The sequence below is a fragment of the Zalophus californianus genome, chromosome 1 (assembly GCF_009762305.2).
Source record: "Zalophus californianus isolate mZalCal1 chromosome 1, mZalCal1.pri.v2, whole genome shotgun sequence".
In the NCBI taxonomy this organism is placed as follows: domain Eukaryota; kingdom Metazoa; phylum Chordata; class Mammalia; order Carnivora; family Otariidae; genus Zalophus; species Zalophus californianus.
Genome location: NC_045595.1, coordinates 108,195,076 through 108,220,955, shown reverse-complemented (window position 1 = coordinate 108,220,955; position 25,880 = coordinate 108,195,076). Strand labels below are relative to the sequence as shown.

Below are 25,880 nucleotides of genomic sequence, written 5' to 3'. Positions count from 1 at the left end.
TTATTTTGTTAAGGATTTTTGTATATATGTTAACAAGAAATATTGGTTTATGGGTTTATCAATTTATTGTTGTAATATCATAGTTATGCTGGACTCATAAAATGCATTAGAGATTGTTCTCTACTTCTTCCTTTTCTGAGAGAGTTTGTAAGATTGATATAATTTGTTTCTTAGACTTTTAATAGCATTTCCCAGTGCAGACATTTGGGTCTGGAGTTCTCTTTATTGGAAGGTAGTAAACTATTAAGCCATTTCTTTTTAAATACATGTGGAGCTATTCTGATATTCTATTTCTTCTTAATTTGTGTTTTTAAGGATTCTGTCCAATTCATCTACATTACTGAATTTATTGGCATAACACTGTTCATATAATTTCTTATTTCTTATTTCAAATTTTCAATTGGAATCTCTAATTATATTGCCTCTTTCTTTTTTTTTTCCATTTCAAATATTTTGCATTTATTTTTTCCTCTGGAGGATTCATTTAGTATGTGTCTAGTAAAGATGATTTTCACTGTAAAATACACAAACACATACACAAATGCAAAGTGGTTCCACACGCTTGAAAAAGAAGCATCCTATTTTCAAATAAATAGGCATCAGAATGTAGGTTAAAAAAATAAAAGTAATAGTGCTTTAACATGATTAAGTACTGCACAAGAAACAAGATGAAGATTTTCCTGTTTTGCAGCTTCCTGAGAATGATAATAATACCCATGTCAGTGGATTTAAAAAGTTAGTAAGTATAAAGCATAAATGTTATGTTCCATTAACAATGCATATGTTTATTTTTTTTACTTTCTTTTTTTTAATTTTATTTTTTTATGTTATGTTAGTCACCATACATTACATCATTAGTTTTTGATGTAGTGTTCCATGATTCATTGTTTTATATTGCCTCTTTCATTTATGATGCTGGTCATTTGTATTTTATCCCTTAGTTTGATCACTGTAGCTAGAGGTTTTCAATTATATTGATCTTTTTAAAGAATCAACTTTTGGTTTCATTCAGGTTTTTTTTTTCTGTTTTCTATTTCATTGATTTCTACCTTTATTTTTATTATTTTCTTACCTTGACCTACTGTGGGTTTACCTTGCTCCCCTAACTTCTTATAGTGGATGCTTAAATGATTGATTAATTTATACCTTTTCTTTTTTCTAACATAAACTTTAAAACCATAAAGTTCTATTTGCTAATTTCCGCAAATTCTGATGTTATCTTCTCAATTATCTTTTTAATTATCATTTAACTTGAAATATTTCCTAAACACCAAAGATTTATTCTTTGACCCATGGTTGTAAGAGTGTTTTTGCTGAATTTCCAAATATTTTGATTTTCAGATTTTTTTGTCATTGATTTCTAATATAATACTATTATGATCAGAAGACATACTTTGAATAATTTCAATCATTTAAATATATTAAATTTTGGGGCCTGAAATATGATTTATTTTGGTGAGTGTTCTATGTATAGTTGAAAAGAATGTTGTTGGTTGTAGGGATATGATGATCCATATATGATGGTATATAAGGATGTTTGAATCTTCTACATCCTTTTTAATTTTCTGTCTATTCTATTATGAATTGCTGAGAGACGAGCCATGAAGTCCTCAAGCATAATTGTAGATTTGTCAATTTCTCCATTCAATTCTGTTAGTTTTGCTTCATTTGAAGACATAATAATTTGTAATCACAAGTAGAATTGTTTTTTTATGGATTAACTCTATTATTATATGATATATCTTTTTCTAATTTACTTCTAAAATCCTTATTCTATGTCTATTTTCTCTGATATTAATAAGTTTTTCCAGTTTTCTTCCAATCAGTGCTTACATAATATGTATTTTCCAACCTTTTATCAACTACCTCTGTTTTTATATTTCAAATAAGCTGGATCTTGTTCTTTTTAATTCAGCTTGACAATCTCTGCATTTTAATTTGTGTAGCTAGTCCATTTTTATGTAATTATTGATATATTTGCACTTTTTTACCATCTTGTTATTAGTTTTCTTGTCTGGTACAATCTGTGTTTCACTTTTATTTCTTTTTTAAATCTTATTTATTATTTTCTAATATTTTATTTTATATCTTCCATTGGACTTTAGCTATAACTGTCTGAATTTTTAAAATGGTGATCAAGGACTTACATTAAGTATCTGTAGCTTATTATAATCTATCTTCAATAATATTATTATATGTCTTCATGTATAATTTAAATACCTTATATCAGTATAGTATTTCCATTTACTCTCTCTTACGCTCTGTTCTTTTATTGTCATATTTATTTCTACATATCTTATATACTCCATGATACTTCATTATGAATTATACTCTCAAGATTCAACTATCTTTTAAAGGTATATTAGAAATAAGGAAAAATAAATTATACTATCAATTATTTACTATTTTTAATGTTCCTCATTGTTATGTAAGGTCAGAGTTTACTATCACTCCTTTCAATCTGAAGAATTTTAACATTTCTTGTCACTGGCAACAAATTGTCTCAGCTTGTATTGTATGACAATGTCTATTTCACTTTCATTTTTTATGAAAATTTTCTCTGGATATAGAATCCTAAATTGACGTTTTTCTCCAGCTCTTTAAAGATATCATTTCTTTGTTTTCTGGCTTTGTTTCTGATGAAGAGACAAAGGTCATTTTATTACTTTCTCCTGTTATGTATGATCTTTTCCTCCCTTGGTTGCTTTAAGGATTTTCTTTTTATTATTCATTGTCAGCAATTTGATTATGATGTGTCTTGGTGTGATTTCCTTTATGTTTATTCTGCTTTTGGTTTGTGAGCTTATTGGATCAGTGTTTATATTTCAAATCAAATTTTGAAAATTCCTGGGTATTGTTCCTTCAAATATTTTTGTGTACCATCCTGTCTCTTGTCCTTTTCTGGGACTCCAATTGCATATTTGTTAGACTGTTTGATATTGTCTCAGGGTCACTGAGGCTTTGTTCAGTTTTTTAACCTCTTTTTTTTTTCTTTCTGTGTTTCAGTTTGTGTTGTTTCTATTGCCTGATCTTGAAATTCACTTTTTTTTTCCTTCCACTTGTCTCTGATCTTCTGTTAAGCCCATGCAGTAAATTTTTTATCTCATTATATTTTTTAGCTGTAAAATTTCCATTTGGTTCATTTGTATGGTTCCATATATTTATTGAAAGTGTGTTTCTTCATTATACTCATGTTTTATTTTAAATCTTTGAACATGAAACATACTTATAATGCTGTTTTTCAGTGTCCTCGTCTATTAATTGAATCACCTTTGTAATTTCTAGTTCTATTTTTGTTCACTGATTTTTCTCCTGTTTATGGGTTTGTCCTGCTTTGTTGCATGTCTACAAAATTTTTATCGAATACTAGATATTGTGAATTCTGGATTTTGTTTCCTTCCTTAAAGTGTATTTTTATGTCACATCCTTAACGTATTTGAGATCAGCTTGCTTCTATTGAGGCTTTTTCAAGCTTTGTTACCACAAATAGGGCTTTGCTGAACTAGCCCTATTTTTCCATATTTGTCTTTTTGGGGTCTTTTCTGAATGAGGCCCTAGATATTTAAGAAGGACTCTTCCACCCGGTTGGTCAGAACTCAGATGTCTCTCAGCCTTATGCCATTCCTGGTGGTTATTCTGGTTATATAATTCTAAATAGTTGTTCTCCCCCCAACATTTTTTGCCTGGTTTCATATAATCTCACTGCATATGTTTGTAACTTAGTATTGAACCAAAGATGTAAGGGGACTCTTACATTGATTTCTGGAGAACTTTCTCTGAAATGGATCTCTCTTTGCCCTTCAAATTCTGGGTGCCTTCACCTCTCTCATCTCTGATCTCTATCTGCTAATCTCAGTGGGAACACTGCTCTGCTTCATTTTGGCCTTGCACGCTTTGGTTTTAAAAAGGCCCTCATGAAACAATCTGGGTCAATTGCGAGATTTCTCTCATTTGTTTACCTTCTCTCATGGACCAAAGTCCTGTGATTCCTGTTGTTTAGCACCTGAAATTTACATATATATAGGTATATATATATTTTTTCACACCCCCTTTGTCAGTTTTCTAGTTAGTACAGCAGGAAGGATAATCCAGGATCTCTTAATTCCATCATGGTTGAGATTGGGGGTCTTGTTAAAATTAGATTAAGTCATAAAAAGTGGATGCCAATGGTATAAACCTATGGGCTAAATAGAAATTTGTGGTGGGTTAGGGAATCAGAGCATTATTTATTAAAACGTGTTTCAAGTATATATTGATCCCTTCTTCATTCTTATTATAGGGATTTCTACAATAGTTATTTTTTCTCTACTGTCATTAAATAAACACTTCAATTTCTACAGTGTCTTTCTTTTGCTCTATTAAGCAAGTTATTATTTAACAACAAAACTGCTGAAGAATACTGCTCATTGATGAGTGGGTGGCTTTCTGCAGTTTTTGTTTGTGCTAAAGCTGCTCCTCATTAATCATGAAAAAAAAACATAGCTTGTGCATAAAAAAACCACCAGAGAGAGTAGATTTGGGGGATATTGATGGACAGGATGCATCTTGCTAAACTCATCCAGCCCACTGAGCTGTGATGAGCATCTCCCTTCATCTGGATGAGCGAACACATGATGTGTCTCATTTAAAAACCAAAATAGTTTTCAGAAATTTATGGTAGCATGAAGCCATAGTTTAATAATGTCCTCTTGACAATAAGCATGTCTATAAAAAATGGCTTGAGTTGACTAAGGGAGGACCTTTGGGGAAAATTTTAAAATGCTAATGTTGCAATGACACTGGCCCTAGTCAGCGGGTTATTTACAACGGTTCTCTCTTGAAGAAGACAGCAGCCATGAAACCAAATATGTGGCAGAGAAATTGAACAACCTGTGTTAGCTACTCTGGACTCTGACCATTATCAAATATTTTATGATCGAGGTAAAAAATCTTTTTGACTTCAGAGAAAAATACAGAGCAATAAAAGTTTTGAAAATATAATGTATGAGGGTAGGTTGTGTGTCCTGAGCTTACTTGCAGATTAGAAGCCTTAGGGAAGGTGTTGGTCTTACTCTATTGGCTTTGGAGGTTAAATAGTGGACATTATAAAAAGCCAGTTATGTGCTTTCAAAGCCCTCAGCATACCAGGAAAGAGAAGTGGGATATTAGAATTCATACCACAGGTAAATCTTTGCTTTTCAAATGTGCCTGTGATCCCTTTCAAGTTCCCAATTTAACAGACTTGAGGAGACAGATTATTCTGAACCATTTGAACTAAAGTGAGAGTGGAATAATACTTGAAATCTTTTGCTATATTCAGTGGTGTGCTGGTAAACTGGTCTGAGGTGGGGGAGGAAGCCCTTATTTGTAGTGCTTATTGATTTTAGTGGTGTAACTGTTCCTGCCATGGCCAAGTTCAAATGACCAGATTTTAACAATGGGCTTGCAAAATTGCTGGATATTCATGATTAGCATAGACCCATAGGGACAGCTCCAGCACACCACCAATGGCTATATGATATTCTACATTGCAAGAGAGAAGTTGTGATGGACTTAGTTTAGAATACTGGCCCCATTTTTTTGTGAAGTATGACTGAGAGAATAACTTTTCTGGCTGTATCCAATAATTTGTGATTTATTAACACCACAAAGTGTTGCTGTGAAAATTGAATGAGATAGTGATTGAGTGCTTAACACAGTTCCTGAAACATAGTCAGCATTCAATAATTGGTAGCTATTATTGACTGTAGGTAGTTTTGAGATAATCTAGTGCAGTGACATGATAGTTACTGCTCTTTTCATCTGAGGATGGAGAACACAGATTTAAAAACTACTATGAATTTTTTTTAACTTTTGAAAAATATTTTTATTTTAATCACACCAGGTTCTGTCTACCTTTGAAAAATTATTTATATGACCACTTATTTATTCTAACTACAGACAGTGCTTGGATGCATATGGATTTTTAGATATGTTTGAATAAATTAATGACCTCACAAGGATTATTGGATCCACCCTACTGATAATTTTGCAGGGGAAATTTGGGTAAGAGGAATCAGTTGCCACCTACAGAAGTGGGTAAACCCCCTGGAGTCCCTTGTTTTTTACAAATGAAGTTATCCAATCCAAACATCCAAGCTCTTTTGTGGACTTGATAATGGAATTACAAGTAAGACCAAATTTTATGTAAATTGGGTGGGACTGATTTCATTTTTCTAAGATTATGTTTTCATGAAGAGTAAATGCTTTTACTTTTATTTTTTCAGAAACCTATTCTTTTGAGGAGAATAACAATATATTTTGACCTCTGAAGAAAATATTGATGAAAGTGGTTCATGTAGTAGTATCTTAGGATGGAAATGTCTTTTTGTCAGAATCCTTACAGAGTTTTGAAGTTCACTCAATTATTATCATTAGCTATGTTTTTCATATCAGGTTCAGCCAAAAGAATCTCTGATTTTTAGCTCTAAATAACTAATGTTTTATTCTTTTAATAATGAAAATACCATGAAAATTTTATTAAAGGTATTTCAAGAGGTAGCGTAAGAATATTTCCAATGCTCTTCTTTTTTTTTGGTGGAAATAACAAGATCACCTTTTTTAATGCTATTGTGCCAAACTTATCAAAATACATATACTACATTTTTATTCATATTTAACAAATGGCTCTGATTGTATTTGAATTCAGGTCTGTCAGTGGTAATAAGACAGCAGCTACAATAATTTGAAATAATACAGACAGCATCCATAGATTTCTTCAGTCATCCACTTTTGTGTAACCTTAAAACTTCCCTTCCCAATTACACTGTTGGAAAATCACTGAAAAATGCAAATGGGTAAGAGCTTGTCAAGCAGTTGTGTGAACTGGCAAGAATAATAATGTTGGCAGTTCTGTAATCACTGAGCATACAGAGGCTGACAGGACAAATACTTTGTTTCCACCAATTGACTAAATGTGTATTATTGCTGCATGCTTTAAAAAGCACAGGTGAAAACACACCATTCTCTGAGTTGGCCTTTTAAGCATTTTCAGACTCATCATGGCTTACTGACTTAGGAAAAGAAAGAATGCTGTTTAATATTGAATTAGTTATTCCATAATCAGCTATGTGGAATGCATTATAAGGACACATTTCTTTTTCAGCAAAGGAGCAAACAATGGCCAAAATATCCTACTGAAAAGGGCCCCTTCAGAGCCAGACTGTCTTTATCCATTGATTGGAAATCCTCCAAGGAGCTGCCAGGACTCTTGCTCTGTCTGGAAAGTCCTCATTGCCTAGTGAGCCAGGTGCAAGAACTGGGGGCTCCGTGTCTGGCTCATTTATCAGAGAACCTGGGCCTCCGGTGCAGTGAGACTCAGGTATGATGGGACAAAAAGTCAAGAAAGATCACTGAAGAGCAAGCAGAGATGATTCTGCTGTTTGTCCACTTGTCCAGGCTCTCAGTTGATCTGCCTCTGATTACTTTTTAAATTACTTCTATTAGTTTCCTAGGGCTTTGGTAGCAAAGTACTACAAGCTGGGTGGCTTAAAACAACAGAAATTAATTCTTTCACAGTTCTGGAGTCCAGAAGCCAAAGTGTTGCTCCCTCTGAAGTCTCTAGGGGAGGATCCTTCCTTGCCTTTTCTGGCTTCAGGTAGCTCCAGGCGTTTCTTGGCTTGTGGCAACGTAACTCCCAATTTCTGCTACTGTCTTCACATGGCCTCTTCTATGTATAGCCATCTTCTCATGGTGTTCTCCTGTATGTGTGGATCCAATTTTCCCTCTTATAAGGACACCTATCATATTGGATTAAGGCTCATTCTTTTTTTTTTTTAAGGTTTTATTTATTTATTTGACACAGAGAGAGAGAGAGAGAGAGTGAAAGAGAGAGAGTGCAAGCAAGCACAAAGAGGGGGAGGGACAAAGGGAGAGGGAGAAGCAGGCTCCCCGCTGAACAAGGAGCCCGATCCACATCGGTGGATTGGTCCCAGGACCCCAGGATCATGACCTGAGCTGAAGGCAGACACCCAACCGACTGAGCCACCCAGGCATCCCAGGGCTCATTCTAATGATTTTTTTTTAAAAAGATTTTATTTATTTATTTGATAGAAAGAGAGAGAGCACACAGCAGGGGGAGCAGGAGAGGGAGAAGCAGGCTTCCTGCTGAGCAGGGAGCCGGACTCAGGGCTTGATCTTAGGACCCTGGGATCATGACTTGAGCTGAAGGCAGACACTTAACCGAATGAGCCACCCAAGTGCCCCCATTCTAATGATCTTATCTTAAACTTGATTGTATCTGCAAAGACCATATTTCCAAGTAAAGTCACAGTCACAGGTACCAGGGTTTAGGACTTTAACGTATCTTTTTAGGAGACGTAATTCAATTCATTAAAAGACCCAAGGAGACAAATTACTTCTTCTGGCACTACCCAGGAGGGTTAAGTCAATTATAGCAATAGGCTATGAGTGTTCCAAAATGTTTGAGACAAAAAATAAATTAATGGAGTGTGATTCATTTATTCATTCATATAGCATTGTATTATTGTGGACCTGCTATGTTCCAGACATGCACTGGACTTGCCTATACAGTGATGAATGAGACAGTATGGTACCTGCCCTCATGGAGCTTGGAGTTTTGTAGGGAATTATATAAAAACTTGATTTATCATGGTTGAGTTAAATCTAGTGAAAGAAGAGGTTGGGGGTGTAATGAGAGCATATACTAAGAGGATTTGTTATAGTGTGGGGAATCAGAGAAGGCCTACCTGAAAAGCAAGATAATTATGGCACTGAAGGTAACAATAATAAAAGTAATGATGCTAACCTCTACTGAGAACTTACTGTATCTCAGGCTCCATTGTAACTGTTTTACTTGTATTAACTCTATCCTCACAGCTACCCCACTTCACAGATAAGAAAACTGAGGCAAAGAGAGGTTAGGTAAATCACTTAAGGTTATACAAGAGATAAGATTTCTGCTGAAGGCTGATTAGGAAGGAAAGAGGTAAGGAGGTGGAAACAGAGAGCTCTGCATGGAAGCAGGAAGTTTACCTGAAGGCTCTGAGGCAGGATGGTCTCCTCTGTGGCTGGAGTGAGTTCAACAAGGAGGGGAGAAAGGCAGTGAAGTATCAGATCCTGAAGGGTCTTGTAGGCCAGACGAAGATATTTTGTCTTTATTTTAAAAGTAAAATGAAGGGGGGGAAATCGGAAGGGGAGACGAACCATGAGAGACTATGGACTCTGAGAAACAAACTGAGGGTTCTAGAGGGGAGGGGGGTGGGGGGATGGGTTAGCCTGGTGATGGGTATCAAAGAGGGCACGTATTGAATGGAGCACTGAGTGTTATACGCAAACAATGAATCATGGAACACTACATCAAAAACTAAAGATGTAATGTATGGTGATTAACATAACATAATAAAATTTAAAGAAAAATGGGCAGAAGACATGAATAGACATTTCTCCAAATAAGACATCCAGATGGCAAACAAACACATGAAAAGATGTTCAATATCACTCATCATCAGGAAAATGAAAACTAAAGCCTCAGTGAGATATCACCTCATACCTGTCAGAATGGCTAAAATCTAAAACACAAGTAACAAGTGTTGGCAAGGATGTGGAGAAAAAGGAACCCTTGTGCACTGTTGGTGGGAATGCAAACTGGTGTAGCCACTGTGGAAAACAGTATGGAACGCCCTCAAAAAATTAAAAATAGAATTACCATATGATCTAGTAATTCCACTACTGGGTATTTACCCAAAGAATAAGAAAGTACTAATTCGAAAAGGTGTATGCACCCCTATGTTTATTGCAGCACTATTTGCAATAGCCAAATTATGGAAGCAACTGCAAGCATCCATCATCAGAAGAATGGATAAAGAATGAGTGGTTTAGGGCGCCTGGGTGGCTCAGTTGGTTGGGCGACTGCCTTTGGCTCGGCAACGTAACTCCCAATTTCTGCTACTGTCTTCACATGGCCTCTTCTATGTATAGAAGTCCTGGAGTCCGTGGATTGAGTCCCGCATCGGGCTCCCTGCTTGGCGGGGAGTCTGCTTCACCCTCTGACCCTCCCCCCCTCATGTGCTCTCTCTCTCTCTCTCTCTGATTCTCTTTCTCAAATAAATAAAAATCTTTAGAAGAAAGAATTAGTGGTTTATATATACAATAGAATATCATCAAGCCATAAAAAGAATGAAATCTTGCCATTTGCAACAACATGGATGGATCTAGAGAGTATAAGTCAGTCGGAGAAAAGCAAATACCATATGATTTTACTCTTGTGTAGAATTTAAGAATTAAAACAAATGAATAAACAAAGAAAAAAATAGACAAACAAAAAAACCAGATTCTTTTTTTTTTAAAGATTTTATTTATTTATTTCAGAGAGAGAGAGAATGAGAGATAGAAAGCACAAGAGGGAAGAGGGTCAGAGGGAGAAGCAGACTCCCTGTTGTGCAGGAAGCCCGATGTGGGACTCGATCCCGGGACTCCAGGATCATGACCTGAGCCGAAGGCAGTTGCTTAACCAACTGAGCCACCCAGGCGCCCAAAACCAGATTCTTAAATACAGAAAACAGACTGGTGGTCAGAGGGGAGGTGGGTGGGGAGTGGGTGAAATAGGTGAAGGGGATTAAGAAGGGCACTTATTTGATGAGCACCAGGTATGGAATTGTTGAATCACTATATTGTACACCTGAAACTAACATAACAATGTGTGTCAACTGTACTGAAATTAAAATTAAAAAAAAGAAGCTTCAGGAAGAACATAATGGTAACTTGGACTGAACTTGTGACAATGGAGATGGGCAGATATGGATGCATTTGTGATTATTAGAAGGTAGACTTAAGAGGACAGGGCCAACACCTACTGTATTGTCCCAATATCTCATAGCTAGTGGTGCCATTTATTAAAATAAGAGAATATTGGATGAAGAGCAGGTTTTTTTTTTTTAAAGGTTTTATTTATTTATTTGACAGAGAGAGACACAGTGGGAGAGGGAACACAAGCAGGGGGAGTGGGAGAGGGAGAAGCAGGCTCCCCGCGGATCAGGGAGCCCGATGCGGGGCTCCATCCCTGGACCCTGGGACCATGACCTGAGCCAGAGGCAGACGCTTAACGACTGAGCCTCCCAGGCACCCTGCAGGTTTTTTTTTTTTTTAAGATTTATTAATTTATTTGAGAGAGAGAGAGAGAGAGCGAGCAATGAGGAGGGGCAGAGGGAGAGGGAGAGTGAAACGCAAGCAGACTCCAGGCTCAGTACAGAGTCCACTGTGGGGAAAAGTTCTTTTTATTTTTTTAAAGATTTATTTATTTTAGAGAGAGAGAGAGAGCATGAGCAGGGTGGGAGGAAGAGGGACAGAGGGAGGGGGAGAGAGAGAATCCCAAGCAGACTCCCCTCTCAACGCAGAGCTCTACGTGGGGCTCCATCCCATAACCCCGAGATCATGACCTGAGCTGAAACCAAGAGTGGGATGTTTAACTGACTCTGCCACCCAGGCGCCCCGGAGGAAGGGCAGGTTTTATAGGAAAGATTGTGGCATTGGTTTGGACACATTGAATTTGAGGGTCTATGTGGCATCCAAAAGACTACACCAAATTAACAGCGGGAACTATGGTTCTGCAGTTGAGAGAGAGTGTCAGAATGGAACTATAATTTCTGAGGTCATTGTAATAGTGATAGCATTTCAAACTATGGGAGTGATTTTCTTTTTTTTTTTTTCCTCACTGTTTAAGGGATTCTTATTTGGTAATCCAAATTACGTTTCCTTGCTCGGTTATCAATTCTGCTATTTAAAACAGAAGTGACATTCTGAGCTATGGGAGTAATTTTCAGCAGATGGGGAGAGAAGAGTTCGAGGACGATAAAGGTTTTGTGTTGGGTTGCCAGGATCCTCAGCATTTGAAGAATAAGTAGAGAAAGGGAAGCAAGTTTGGAAGAGGGGCTGAGAGGTAGGAGAAGATAAATTAGAAGAGGTGACATGATGTGACAGAAGCCCAGGGAAGAGAGAATTTCGAGGCTGTAAACATATTTACAGAATATAGTACAGAAATAATATTTCTGAGTAAGATGAAAAATGAAAAGGGTTAATTAGACCTAGTAGCATAAAAGTCATTGATGGCTTTATCAAAAATAATTTTTGTTATGTAGAGAGGGCAATGGGTGTATTGGAATGAGCAGACTGGTGAAATAAGGACGTTTTTAAAATTTTTATTTTATTTTATTTTATTTTATTATGTTAATCACCATACATTACATCATTAGTTTTTTTTTTAATTACGTTATGTTAATCACCATTAGTTTTTGTTGTGGTGTTCCATGATTCATTGCGAAGCTTTTGAAAAGAGAGAATTTTGTAACATCTTAAAGAAGTTTGGTTTGGGGAGAAGAGGGGCAAGGGGCTACAGGTGATGTGGGCCTTGGGGTGTGTGTGTGTGTGTGTGTGTGTGTTTTAAATAGGGGATTTTAGTTCAGATCAAACATAAATACTCATGGTAAAGGATTTCGGTGGAGAGAGAGTTATTTAGGGCACGAGATAAAGAGGGGAAATCCATAGCCTAAGATTCTAAGAAGTTTGAAAGCGGTGGGATTTGTAACTGCGGGGGGGTGGGGGGGTGAGCAGGAGGGTACAGAAGCTGATTTAGCCACAAGAAGCCAAGGGAGTTGATATTTCATGGTTTCCAATTGTTTTGAGGGATACTCCTATCCCTCAAAGCGAGGTGATTTCCTGAGTGAGAGGAAGAGGGGCTTGGCAGTTTGAGAAGATGGAAATATTCATTGCAAGGAGTAGGAAGCCTCCTGTAGAAATCTAAGTGAGAAGGCATGCTGGTTCAGAGAGCTTCCTCATTTCGTTTTTTTTGGATGTGTTTCAAATGTCAGGGACAGAACCTGATACACTGTAAACACTTAGCATATTTGTTGAAAGAATATTTTATGAATTTGAGGTTGTGAGTTGACTACTGCCTAAAGGCCAAAGCACAGAGCCAGCATTCTCTCTTTGTCTATATTTGACTTCAGGCCCTTTACACAAGTTTACACAAGTAGAAGATCATTCTTGGCAGACTGGGAAGGGACTACTGGCTTTGAAATGATGGGAAGAAATGTGACTTCTTCTGTATTACAATTTATAGCCACAAGAAATCATTTGCACATCTGCACCCTAGTTCCTTTAGAAAGTCAGTTCATTTTCTGCAAATCCTTCCTTCTTTCAGACACTTCTTTTCCTTTGAGTACTACTTGTCATGGACACTTCCACACTTAGGAAGCTTTTGTCAAAAAAAAAAAAAAGAGTTATTACTTCTTTTTGACACATGTGTCCACAGTAGAAACAGATTTGTTATGAAATGGGTGGCAATTATTTCATGTTTGGAATTATCATTGTCATTGAAATTATAGGGGTCAAGCGCAGGCTGCCCCAAGATGGGCCACTTTGGCATGAACATTATTTTGATTTAAAAGTAATCAGAACCCGACAGATGCAGGAAAAGCTCTCTTCTTGGTTCTCAACTGCCTAAATTTACATTGGAGAGAAGAGTCTGCCAGGAAGAGAGCTATTAACAGACTCAACTTACCTATGAAACTTACCTACGTATTAGGGCAACCTGTGTTTTTCAAAACATCTCCTTTCACCTTTCAAGAGGAAGGCTAATGGCCTTCCTCCTTATTAGATCCTCTGACCCTACTCCTCTCCTTAGCTCATATAAGCTTCATGTTGCATCACTGACTTTGGAATTTCCTATCTTTGTGGATTCCCCTTATGTACGCTATTAAATTTGGTTTTCTCTTGCTAATCTGTCTCATGTCAATTTGATTCTAAATCCAGATAGAAGGACCAAAGGGCAGGAAGAAGTTTTCCTCCCCCACAGAAGGGATAATGGCATGTTCCTCACATGCTTTCCCTGTGTCAGCTCAGTGTTTACGATGTACCCCCAAATGGCTTGAGTCAGTTTTGACAGCTTTATCCACTTCTCATGGAAACCTGATAAGTAATTTGATAATATTCATTTTTTTTATCAATGTTGTTGACTAAGTTAAGCGGTTTAACTTTCAATTCTGTAATAAATACTCTTGTATCACCACATGTTCTGGTGATGTTATTTAGGCTTCTCCTTAAATGCTTTTATTTTATTTGGAATTGGGATTAGCATAATCTTTTGGTAATTTGGCAATTTTCATTCTTGATAATTATTTATTATCTTTGGGTTCACAGAGAGAAAATACTCAAATATCTCCAGGTGCATATATGTGAATACATCTGATATCTTGATTAATTCCTGCACTCTTCCTATTCCTTTGTCCAACCTGATTGTGTTCCTTCTTTCTAACAGTAATTGAGAACCCTCCTTTGACAATATGTTTATAAATGAAGGCACTTTATTTTCTAGATTGCATTATTAGAAAAGACCATTTTTAAATATTTCATATTTTAAAAGGTGACACTGGTTCATTCCACAGAACCAGGAAATTTTCAAAAGGGTGTAACATACTATCAAAGATAAAATACTCTGAGTATGACTGTCAAATATATTCAGTTATGAGAATCATGTCAGTAGCTTCATAATAGCTTTTATTTGGTAGTTTAGAAAAATGCTATTCATCATCTAGAATTACCAGCTTTTAGAAATTTCAGTGTAGTTTGTTTTCTGCAAGGAATGACTTGTACATGAAATGCATCCCGGAATAGAGCCTAATACCCTTTGAATGGCTTGCATAAAGGTGACTCATTATGGGCTAAGTGACAATTACTTCATTTTCATCATTGATCGATTCATTTCATCTTTGGTTAGTCAAATTAACCACCTGAGGTGCTCCTGTTTGAATGCATGTCTTAGGTCTGCATGTAAAGTAACTATAGGAAAAAACAAACCTTTTATTTTTAAATTTTATTATGTTATGTTAATCACCATACATTACATCATTAGTTTCAGATGTAGTGATCCATGATTCATTGTTTGCATATAACACCCAGTGCTCCATTCAGTACGTGCCCTCTTTAATACCCATGACCAGGCTAACCCATCCCCCCACCCCCTCCCCTCTAACACCCTGTTTCTCAGAGTCCATAGTCTCTCATGGTTCATCTCCCCTTCCGATTTCTCCCCCTAACTCTTTCTACATACTACAGGGACACAAACAGAGTGCACTGCATGTGGTAAATGCTTGATAAACAGTTACCGAATAAATGAAAACTTGCCCAAATTCTCATCATTACTCATTTTAGGGGAAGTGCATGTCTCTACTTTTTTTTTTTTTTCTCAGATTTACTTTCATTGTATCAAACTGAGCATTGCAACAACTATTGCAAAAACATTCTGCTACTAAGGGTCTATTGTATATTTAGAGTATATGTGTTATCGGATGTTTCAACTAACTGCAAAAATGTGGATCCTTTACAGAGGAAACAGTTTTAAAATTCCAATGGCCCTAGCGCTTAAGATTCTGTATAATCTGGCCTCAAATTGCTGTATTTCCCAATGGACAGAACAGAGCAGAGTTCTTGGATTGTTTAAAAACATTACTTTTTTTAAAAAAAAGATTTTATTTATTTGAGAGAGACAGAGTACGAACAGAGGGAAGGTCAGAGGAACAAGCAGACTCCCCCTTGAGTTTGGAGCCTGATGCAAGGCTGGATCCCAGGACCCTGAGTTCATGACCTGAGCTGAAGGCAGCCGCTTAACTGACGGAGCCACCCAGGCTCCCTTAAAAACATTACCTTATTTATTTATTTATTTATTTATTTAATTTGATGAGAGACAGAGTGAGCACAAGCAGGAGTGGCAGGCAGAGGGAGAGGGAGAAGCAGGCTCCCCACTGAGCAGGGGGCCGATGCAGGTGAGCCATGCAGGTGTCCCCAAAAACCATTACCTTTTTGAAAAGAGTATCAAAAATAGTTATTGCAGCCACTCCATACAGGATGGGCCCCATCCAGAATTGGTTCGTTATCAAGACTGTTGATGCCACACACACACACACACACACACACACACACACACACACACTCAAAATGTATGAAAAAATTTATTAGTAACCTCCCAAGCAGGTCCAAAATGACAAGAGAGAGCAGGGAAAGGAGACTGGTTTAGGGTCTTTCTGGCAGGTAGTTGGTGGGGCCCGGTTGAGGGTTCCTGCCTGGTTTGAACCTCCCCACTGATGCCAAAGGAGGCAGCAGCAGGGCTTTCTTATCAGCTTGCCCAGATGGGGGGCAGAAGGGAAGAATGAGGGGTGACACTAAAAAGATGTCTGCAATCAGGCAACCAGAATAGAATCAGATTCTTTGTTGCAGATGCTGTCATGGGAAATGGGAAAGATCAGAATTTTATGAGGGACAAGTGTAAACAAACTTTCATTTTTGTGTTGTTCTTAATGATCTATTTCATGGTAGGTGAGGAATATATATATATTTTAGTGTTTAAGGCCTCAAAGGTTGTGGTTGGCCCTGGGCTACAACTTACCTCTCTAAACTTTGTTTCCACTCCTCTCCTCCTTGGAACCAACCCTTTGCTACATGGAATCACAGGTCCCACTCTCCAACCGTGTATTTTTGCTCACGCTCTTCTCTTGTCCTGGAATCCTCTTCATACTTCATTTGCAGGTGTAAGTCTTGCCTGTTCTTCAAGTCCAAGTCCAGTTTAAAGGCTTGGACCCTTTTCCTAGTTCTGCCTCTGGGAAGTAACAGCTGCTTCTTCTAAAGTCTTAAAGAATATTTTGTTTCTTCTCGCAGCACTTTTCCTTGTCTAATTAGTCTCCGAAAGCACCTGGAGACCAGAATCTAAGAGACTGATTTTTATATCTTTCACACTGTCTTTGTTGTAGGATGTCAGCTTCAAGAGGGCAGGAACTTTGTTTTGCACACTGCTGTTCCTTTACCCTTGGAATAGTGCCTGGCACAGAATAAATACTCACTATATACTGTTTTGTAAATGAATATGACAAATATTTGTTGAATAAATGGAAGCTAAATTCATAAAGGCTGATTCAAAATTGCATTAGATTCTTAAATTGTTCCTTGATGCATTGCTTAAAAAAAAAGAAAAACACGTATTTTATTGGGAGTTTAGCATTTCAACCGGTTGACTTGGCAGTTGAATTAATTTAAAGGGAAAGTCAATATTGGACGAGGCATTTACAACTGGGCATCTCTGATATGGTTCTGTAACATTTTTAGAAACTGAGCCAGACTTTGATTGAAATAGGGAGTATTAAAGAACCTGCAGATCATTGTGAAGGTACTTGGCAAGCATAAACATTTTGCTTTTGCCCTGTCCCTGGTTTTCAGAGATCTATGCTAAATCTGTTCTTTTTATCACAGCTGTAGACAAAATTCACAGATGCTGAGAGGCTGGATCCAGTAGGCTGTGCACACTTCCCTTGGCTGTGCTTGTGGGTACAGCATTTACTGGAGACCAACCGAAGACAGTCTATAAGACAAGAAGTCTTACGATCCTTGTGAACATATAACATCAGGCAGATCGGTCTGAGTGAGGGAGGTCTAATAAGGAAAGAGAAATTAGGAGTGTATACCTCCCAAACAGTTTTTGCCTCAGTGCTTAAGGCCTTACTTTTCCCCAGGGGAGTACAAACCAAACACTATCTACAGAAGGTTATAGTATTTGAACTCAGATATGTATTCCCAAATTAAGCATCAAAATCCAACATAAAAATTCCCAGCTAAACCAGATTTCAACTGATGGTTGATTAAAAAAAAAAAAAAGCCTCCTTACCTTTCTGCTTCTTTGTGTTTTCATATTTAAGAACTTGCCTGCCCTTTATTCTTAAATTATAGATGTCACAATGGAAAGGACAAAGAGAAAAAGAGAATACCTGATGATAAAAGGGGATGATTGATAGAAATAGGAGAATTGGTAAGCTGATTACTAAGGAGCCTGGGGTAGACTGTATTTTCCACTCCTTGAATCTGCATTGGTCTTGTGATTTGCTTTGCTGGAAATGACGTTGTATGAAATTCAGAATCCAGGCCTCCAGAGATCTTGCAGCTTCTGCCTTTGTCCTCATGGATGCTTCCCCCAGAAACTTTCATGTAAGAAGCCAATCTCGCTTCTGGGAAGGTGAGAGTCTATGAGGCCAAGAACCGAGGCACTCTACCCAAGAGTCAGCATCAAGCACCAGACATGGGAGAGAAGCCATACAGGACCTTTTATTTTCAGCTGAGTCACCAGCTGAATGTGTGAGCGAGCCCACGTAGAACCAGCAGAGGAACTACTCAGCCAGCTCACAGATTCATGAAAAATAGTAAATCATGCTGTTGTTAGCCAACTAAGTTTTGGGGTGACTTGTTACATGGCTAAAGATAACTGATGCACACCTGATTTTGAATTTCACTCTTATTTAGTCTGAAAAGTCTTAATTATTGCTTTCTAATTTCTCAGGTTTTTCTTTTCTTTTCTTTTTTAAGATTTTATTTATTTATTGACAGAGAGAGACACAGCGAGAGAGGGAACCCAAGCAGGGGGAGTGGGAAAGGGAGAAATAGGCTCCCCCTGCTGAACAGGGAGCCCAATGCGGGGCTTGATCCCGGGACCCCGGGATCATGACCCAAGCCAAAGGCAGCTGCCCAACTGACTGAGCCACCCAGGCACCCCCAACTTCTCAGGTTTTTCAAAACAATAACATTTTCGCATCTTCAACTGTGTATATCACTGAGTTATTCCTTTGTTCACTCATTCACTCAGGATAGTGTCGCTTGAGTATCATGTGCATGTTGGGAAGTAGTGAAATGAGACTTCACAGGTAGGCTGATAAGAGACCCGTGCTTTTCCAGTCAACATGGACTGACAATTAAAAATGAAATGGAATAGAATAGATGTCACACATAGTAACGATAAGCATGGTTTCCGTTATCTAAATGTATGTGTGTGAGTCATAAGATAAGTGTTTCTGTTACTGGGGGTCCTTATTTTTAAAAGTTTGGAAACCACTAGACCATATCATGGAGAGCACCATGCGCTATCCTAAAAAATTGATTTTTTTCCTATACTTTGAGGGTCTCATTACAGGACTTTAGGCATGGCTGGATATGTGTTCTTAGGCCGGCAATGCTGGTGGCTGTGTGATGGCTTTATTTGAAGGGAGAGTGACAGAGGTAGGGAGAGGAGTTCAAAGTCCTGACTGAAATAGAGATAAGCAGAGAGCTCTCTTTTAACGAGGATTTATGAGTTAGTAGAGAAAGGAGTAGACTTGAGAAGTATTTGGGAATTTAAATCAGAAAAACTCTGAGGCCAGTTGGATATGGGGGTGAAGGGAAGGGAGGAATCAAGGAAATGATTGATATTAGCATGTTCTGACAGATTTTATGTGGGAAGTAATGTTAAGAAAGGCATCAAGGATGATTCACAGATTTCTGTCTTGTATGAATGTCATGGCCACCAACAGGGATAAATAATGTAGGAATAATAGCAGCATTTGTATTGGGTGAATCTATTAATTCGTTTGGGGCATGGCAAGACTGTGCTGTCTGCAGGACATTCAAATAGCAGGTATCTAGATATATGACCTAGAAGCTAGAGAAACAGGGACTCCTGGGTGTCTGACTCTTGGTTTTGGCTCAGGTCGTGATCTCATGGGTTGTGAGATAGAGCTCTGAGCGGGGCTACGCACTCAGCTGGGAGTCTGCTTGAGAGTCTCTCCCTCTGCCCCTCCTCCCATGTGCATGTGATCATGCTGTCTCCCTCCCTCCCTCTTTCTCAAATAAATAAATAAATCTTTTAAAGAAAAGAAGCTAGAAACAAATGGGGCGTCATTATATGGTGATTAAAACCAAGATGGTAGATATGTAAAGAGACTATAAAGAGAGAGAAATGGGCCCAAGGAAAGAACTCTTAAATGTTGGGGAAACCCTTTAAGGGGTCAAAGTAAAAGGAGGCCAGAATGATGGTAGAGGAAGAAGGCTAGAACCTGCAGTATACCCAGTAATCAAGGGAAAGGATATTTTCTTTTTCTATTAACATATAATGTATTATTTGTTTCAGGGGTACAGGTCTGTGATTCAACAGTCTTACACAATTCACAGCGCTCACCCTAGCACGTACCCTCCCCAGTGTCCATCACCCAGCCACCCCATCCCTCCCACCCCCCCTCCACTCCAGCAACCCTCAGTTTGTTTCCTGAGATTAAGAGTCTCTTATGGTTTGTCTCCCTCTCTGGTTTTGTCTTGTTTCATTAAGGGAAAGGATATTTTCATTTTAATAGTGTCCAATGAAACAGAGAGATATAGGAAAATAAAAACTAAACTTATGCTTCAGATTTGGCAATGTAAGCATATTAATGGAGTGGTAGGGCCAGTAGCCAGATAGCAGTGGGCTGAGCATTAGTAAAAAGAGAAAGGCTATTGTATTAGGATGTTTGAATGGGATTAAAAGGTGAGCTACTTTGGGGCTCAAGGGGGTTTCTGGATTTTTGATTTGCTTGTGTGTGCGTGTGTGTGTGTGTGTGTGTGTTTTAGGAGGGTGAGAGAGAGGGGAAAAGCGGCAGAGGGGGAGAGAGAGAATCTTAAGCAGGCTCCATGCCCAGCACTGAGCCTGACACGGGGTTCGATCTCACAACCCTGAGGTCATGACCTGAGTTGAAATCAACAGTCAGATGCTTAACTGACTGAGCCACCAGATGCCCCTGATTTGCTTGTTTTAATGTTTAAAGCCCTGGAGGAAGGAACCAGTAGAGAAAGAGGAGAATGTGAAAATAGAGGGCAAGAAGGAATGACAATTGGAATAATAATCATTACACCCTCCAAAGGCAATGGCCAAATTCTATTGCTTGTTACTTCCCCAACCTGCCTTGCATGAGTTCCTTCTATCCATTGCTTCTGCCCAATCATTGTTCAGGCCTCCATTGTCACTTGCCTAGATTAATCCTTCTTCACTGTTTACTGCACAGACTCTAGGATTTAAAGAATTATAAGAATTGTAGCAAATATGGAAAAAAACACTGTATGAATTGTCTTTATAGAACTCTGCCCACTGTGATGCAGGCTGAGGGCATCATGGTGGCAAGACCATTTAATTTTCCCTGGAAGGCTTATAAACCTTTGCAGAGAATGTGGCATTTGAACTGACTCTTGAAGGATGAGTGTTGTTGTTGTTGTTGTTGTTGTTGTTGCTTTCAGGATCAGGACACTTTAGGTAGAGGGATGGTATGTGCAATAGGAACAACAGAACCCATGACCAGAAGGTGGGTGGGTTCTTTAGTCTTCTTAGGCTGCCACAAAGAACATCATAGACAAAATGACTCAGACAACAGAAATCTATTTCTCACAGTTCCGGAGGCCGGATGTCCAAGACCAGGGTGCCAGCATTGTCGGGTTCTGGCACACTTTCTCCTCCTGGCTTCCAGATGGCTGCCTCGTGCGTGTGCACATTTGGTGGCGAGAGAGAGAGCCCATGTGTCCCCTTCTTGTCAGTCCCCTTATTAGGGCACTGACTCTGGCATGAAGACACCTCCTTCGTGACATCATCCAAATCCAATTATTTCCCCAAAGTTCCATCTCTAAATACTATCACATTGAGAGTTAGGGCTTCAACATATGAATCCTGGAGGGATACAATTTATTTAGTCCACAGCATTCTGCTTCTGGCCTTCCAAAATCCATGTCCTTCCATATCACTCTTGCATGCAAATATATTCATTCCATCCCCAAATCCCCAAAAGTTCTAACTTATTCCAGCACCCACTCTATAGCCTAAGGTTCAAAGTCACATTTAAATATCATCTAAAGCAGGCATGAGTGAGACCCAAGGCATGGCATATTCATCCTGAGGCAAAATTTCTCTCCAGCTGTGAACCCAGGTAAAAAGTGTTCTGAGACCCATTTTCCAATGCGGGTGTGTTTGTGTATGCAATTCTCTGGACACCAGAGAATGTGTTGTGTAAGCAATTCTCTGGACACCAGCTGGGTGTCCTACAGTTCAACTCAGGTCTGACACTAGCTACCCAGAGATAGCATCAGATCCCACAGGTAAAGGATTCAGTCCTACAAGACTGAGCCGCCCCCACCCTTGCCCTTCAGATGCCCATTGTAAGCCCAGATTGTTTCCTGTACTTATGGCCAACTCGCTATAAATTAGAGGTTCCCATGACCTGCTCCTTTGGCTTGATAAATTGCTGGAACATCTCACAGAACTCAGAAAAACATTTTGCTTAGTAGATTACCTGTTTATTATAAAAGGATGTAACTCTGGAACAGCCAGATGGAAGAGATGCAGACGACAAGATATAGGGAAAGGGTGTGGGACTTCTGTGCTCTCTCAGGGTATGCTACCTTCCCAAATCCCCACACGGTCACCAGCCTGGAAGCTCTCCAAACCCTGTCCTTTTGGGTTTTTTGGCTTCATTACATAGGCATAATTGATTAAATCATTGGCCAATGGTGCCTGATTCAACCTCCAGGCCTTCTCTCTTTCCTGGAAATCAGGGGGTGGGACTGAAAGTTCTAACCCTCTATTCTCGTTGGTTCTCCTGGCAACCAGCTCCCATGCATAGGCATGGTCCAAAAGCCACATCATTAACATAATAAGAGACACCTTTATTGTTGTCATCACAGATATTTCTAAGGCTTTAGGAGCTCTGTGCCAAAAGCTGGGATGAGAGTCCTATGTGTATTTCTTATTATAAATCACAATATCACACTGTGAAACCAGATAAGTTTTGTGCTTCCAAAGTACAGTGCTGGGACAGGTGTAGGATAAACATTCCCATTACAAAAGGGAGAAATCAGAGGGAAGAAGGGGATAATGGGTCTCAAAGGAATCCAGTACCCAGCAAGATAAACTCCATCAGATCCCAAAGCTCAAGATTAACTCCTTTTGGTTCCTTCACCTTCTGGGTCCATAGGGGTGGCAGACCTGCCCCATGGCTCTGCTGGGTGAGGATGCCACCCTTAAGGATGCCACCCAGATAGTCCAGCCCCTGTGGCTCTGGATGATTCCACTCCTATAGCTTTGGCTAGAAGTTGTCTCTGTCTCCCTTGCTTTTAGTCTAATCTGGCAATGTCCCTACACATACAACCTTATAATCTCTTTACCCAGTGATAATCTAGCCTTTGGTGTTCTCTCCTGAACACACTTTCTCATTATTTGCAATATGGGCAGGATGAGAGCTTTCCAAATCTTCAAGTTTTAGTTCCTTTTCATCTTTCTTCCTGCATTTTAGTACAAGCAATGAGGAGGAACCAACTCTAAACACTTGTTTAGAAACCTCCTCAGCTAAATACGCAATTTTGTCACTTGCGAATTCTATCTTCCAAACAACACTAGAGCATGAACAAAATTCAGCGAGGTCTTTGCCACTTTATGACAAGGATTGCCCTTCCTCCAGTTTCCCATAACATATTCCCCATTTCTGTCAGATAATGCCCCTAATGTACATATTTCTAAATATTTCTATAGTATTTTGTTAACAATTATGATATACATATATGAAAGAGAGAGAGAGTTAGAGATTGGGATTTATTATAAAGAGTTGGCTCACGCAGTTATGAAACCTGAGAAGTCCCAGGACCTGCAGTCAGGAAGCTAGAGACCCAGGAGAACCAATGGTACAGTTCTAGTCTGAGTCCAAAGACCTGAGAACCAGGACAGCTGATGATGTAAATTCAAGTCTGAGTCCAAATCCAAATGCAGGAGAAGACCAATGTCTTGACTTGAAGACATTCAGGCAGAGAGAGCAAATTCTCTCTTATTCTGCCTTGTTCTCTTCAGTCCTTCAGTGGATTGGATGCAGCCCACCCACATTGAGAAGATCAATCTGCTTTACTCAGTCTATTGATTCAAATGTGAATCCCATCCAGAAAACCCTCACAGACACACCCAGAATAATGTTTAACCAAATGTCTGGGTACCCCATGGCCCAGTCAAGCTGACACAAAAATTAACCATCACAGTGTATATGGAGGGGCTTGTGGGGATTGAAGTCAGATGGGGAGGCCTGGGGCCATTTATTAAAGAGCACACATGGTAAGCCTCCTCAGAATTGATGTTCTCTCTTAGCTAATAAGGGAACATTTAAAGGTCTTTAGCAGCAAAGACACAAGATCACAACTGTGCTTTAGTGTTTTTATTAACATTAATGGTGGTGGTTGAAATTTCTTCAGAAATTTACCCTAAATACCCACAAGTCTGGTTAAGAAAGAATAAAATTTAGAAGTTCTCAAATCTAGAGTCACATCCCAATTTCAACACTTATTATTTGTGTGAATTTGACAAGTTACTTCATCTCTTTCTAGGTCTCAGTTTTTGCATCCACAGAGTCCATTTCTGGGAAATAGGCACTTGCTTTGCGGGGTGCAACATGGAGACGACTAGTGGAAATGCTGAGCCGGTTTCTGGGGAACTGGTGTCTGTGGCACATGCTCTTTCTCTCCAGCTGAGTCTTATGGCAACGATCCTGAAATTGAGATGGCTTGGGCCATAAAAACAATGCAGCATGCTGATGTCTACTACAAGCTGATTTCATCAGTTGACCCACACAGTTCCTGAAACTCACCAAAGTGGATGACCAAATCTACTCAGAGTTTCAGGAAAATTTTGAGAAACTCAGGATAGATGTGTTGGATCCAGAAGAACTCAAATCAGAATCAGCTAAAGAGAAGTGGAGGCCATTCTGCTTGAAGTTTGACGGGATTGTAGAAGACTTCAACTATGGTACTTTGCAGCGACTGGATTGTTCCCAGGGTTAAACTGAGGAAAACACCATCTTTGCCCCCAGGATACAATTTTTTTGCCATTGAAATTGCTCGGAACCAGGAAGGCTATAACATAGCAGTTTACACCAGTGTTCACGACAAAGAAGAAGAGAAAGAAGGCAACCATGGAAGAGAGAAAGGAACTGATAGTGGACAGGCAGAAGAGAAAGAGAGAAAGCAAACACCAATAAAGGAGCAGAAAAAGAGAAAGGAGCCAACAAAGAAATCAGCAAGAGTGGTGAAACAGCTATGTAAGGGAGACAAGGCATAGCACTCTGGAAGCTGTGACTCAACTAAGTCTACAGATACTACGATGCTGCTTGCACAGACCCCTGTGGTTAAATGTATGTCCTTGTACAATTGAAAGACATACAGAAGGACGTTCTTTCTAGCCTAAAAATCAAGAGCTACTCTGGTTGTTCTCTTGTATGAACCAGCTTAAAGACTATTAGTGGGTTCTTAGTTGAGCATTTCTTGGTATAGTGTTTCTTGGTTCTCACCACTGGTCAAGTAAGAAATTTTATGAATAAATTTCTTTTGGTTCTTTAAAAAAAAAAATTCCAGAGTCATTGTGTGGATTAAATGCTACCATGCTTAAAGTACCTAGAAAAAGTACTCTTTCCCCAATGTTGCTCCCTACCCTCTATTCCCCCAGTGCACAGTCAGCCTAGATACGCAGCCTAGCTCAGGATATTTTTAGACTTCATCAATATAGGAACCACAGTATTAAAGAATCATATTTCTTTATTTGAAATTTCTTATTACTATTAGTAAAAAGAGTGTTGACTAATAGAAACAAGTGGATTGATTTTGTTTTATTATGAAAAATTTCAAACATGCACAAGAGAGAATAGTTAATGAACTTCCATATATACATCACCCATTACTAATTATCAAGATTTTGCCCATGTACTTTATTGATGCCTTTCTATAAAGTATTTTAAAGACACAGAGAGTATACACACCCTAGTGTGCATCCTGAAAAATATGAGGTATTCTGCTATATAACTAAAATGCTTTATCACACCTCACCACATTCAGTAAATGTTCTTGTGTTTCTGACAATAATGGTAATTCTGTGTGCTTTTAGAACTATTCATATTTTAGGGGCTTCATTAATACATGCATAGAAACTGGTTATTCTTTCAGATAAAGAATAGTTAATTACTCCCAAATATATGTGTAATTTTGTCCGCCCCCAAAAAGTGTTGTCTAGTGAGGTTGGC

The 25,880-nt window shown here is 38.7% G+C and overlaps 1 pseudogene; it reads left to right on the top strand.

The window, feature by feature from the left end:
• LOC113918466 overlaps positions 1–24,909 on the top strand; it is a 122,461-nt pseudogene extending 97,552 nt beyond the window's left edge.
• The last annotated feature ends 971 nt before the right edge of the window (positions 24,910–25,880 follow it).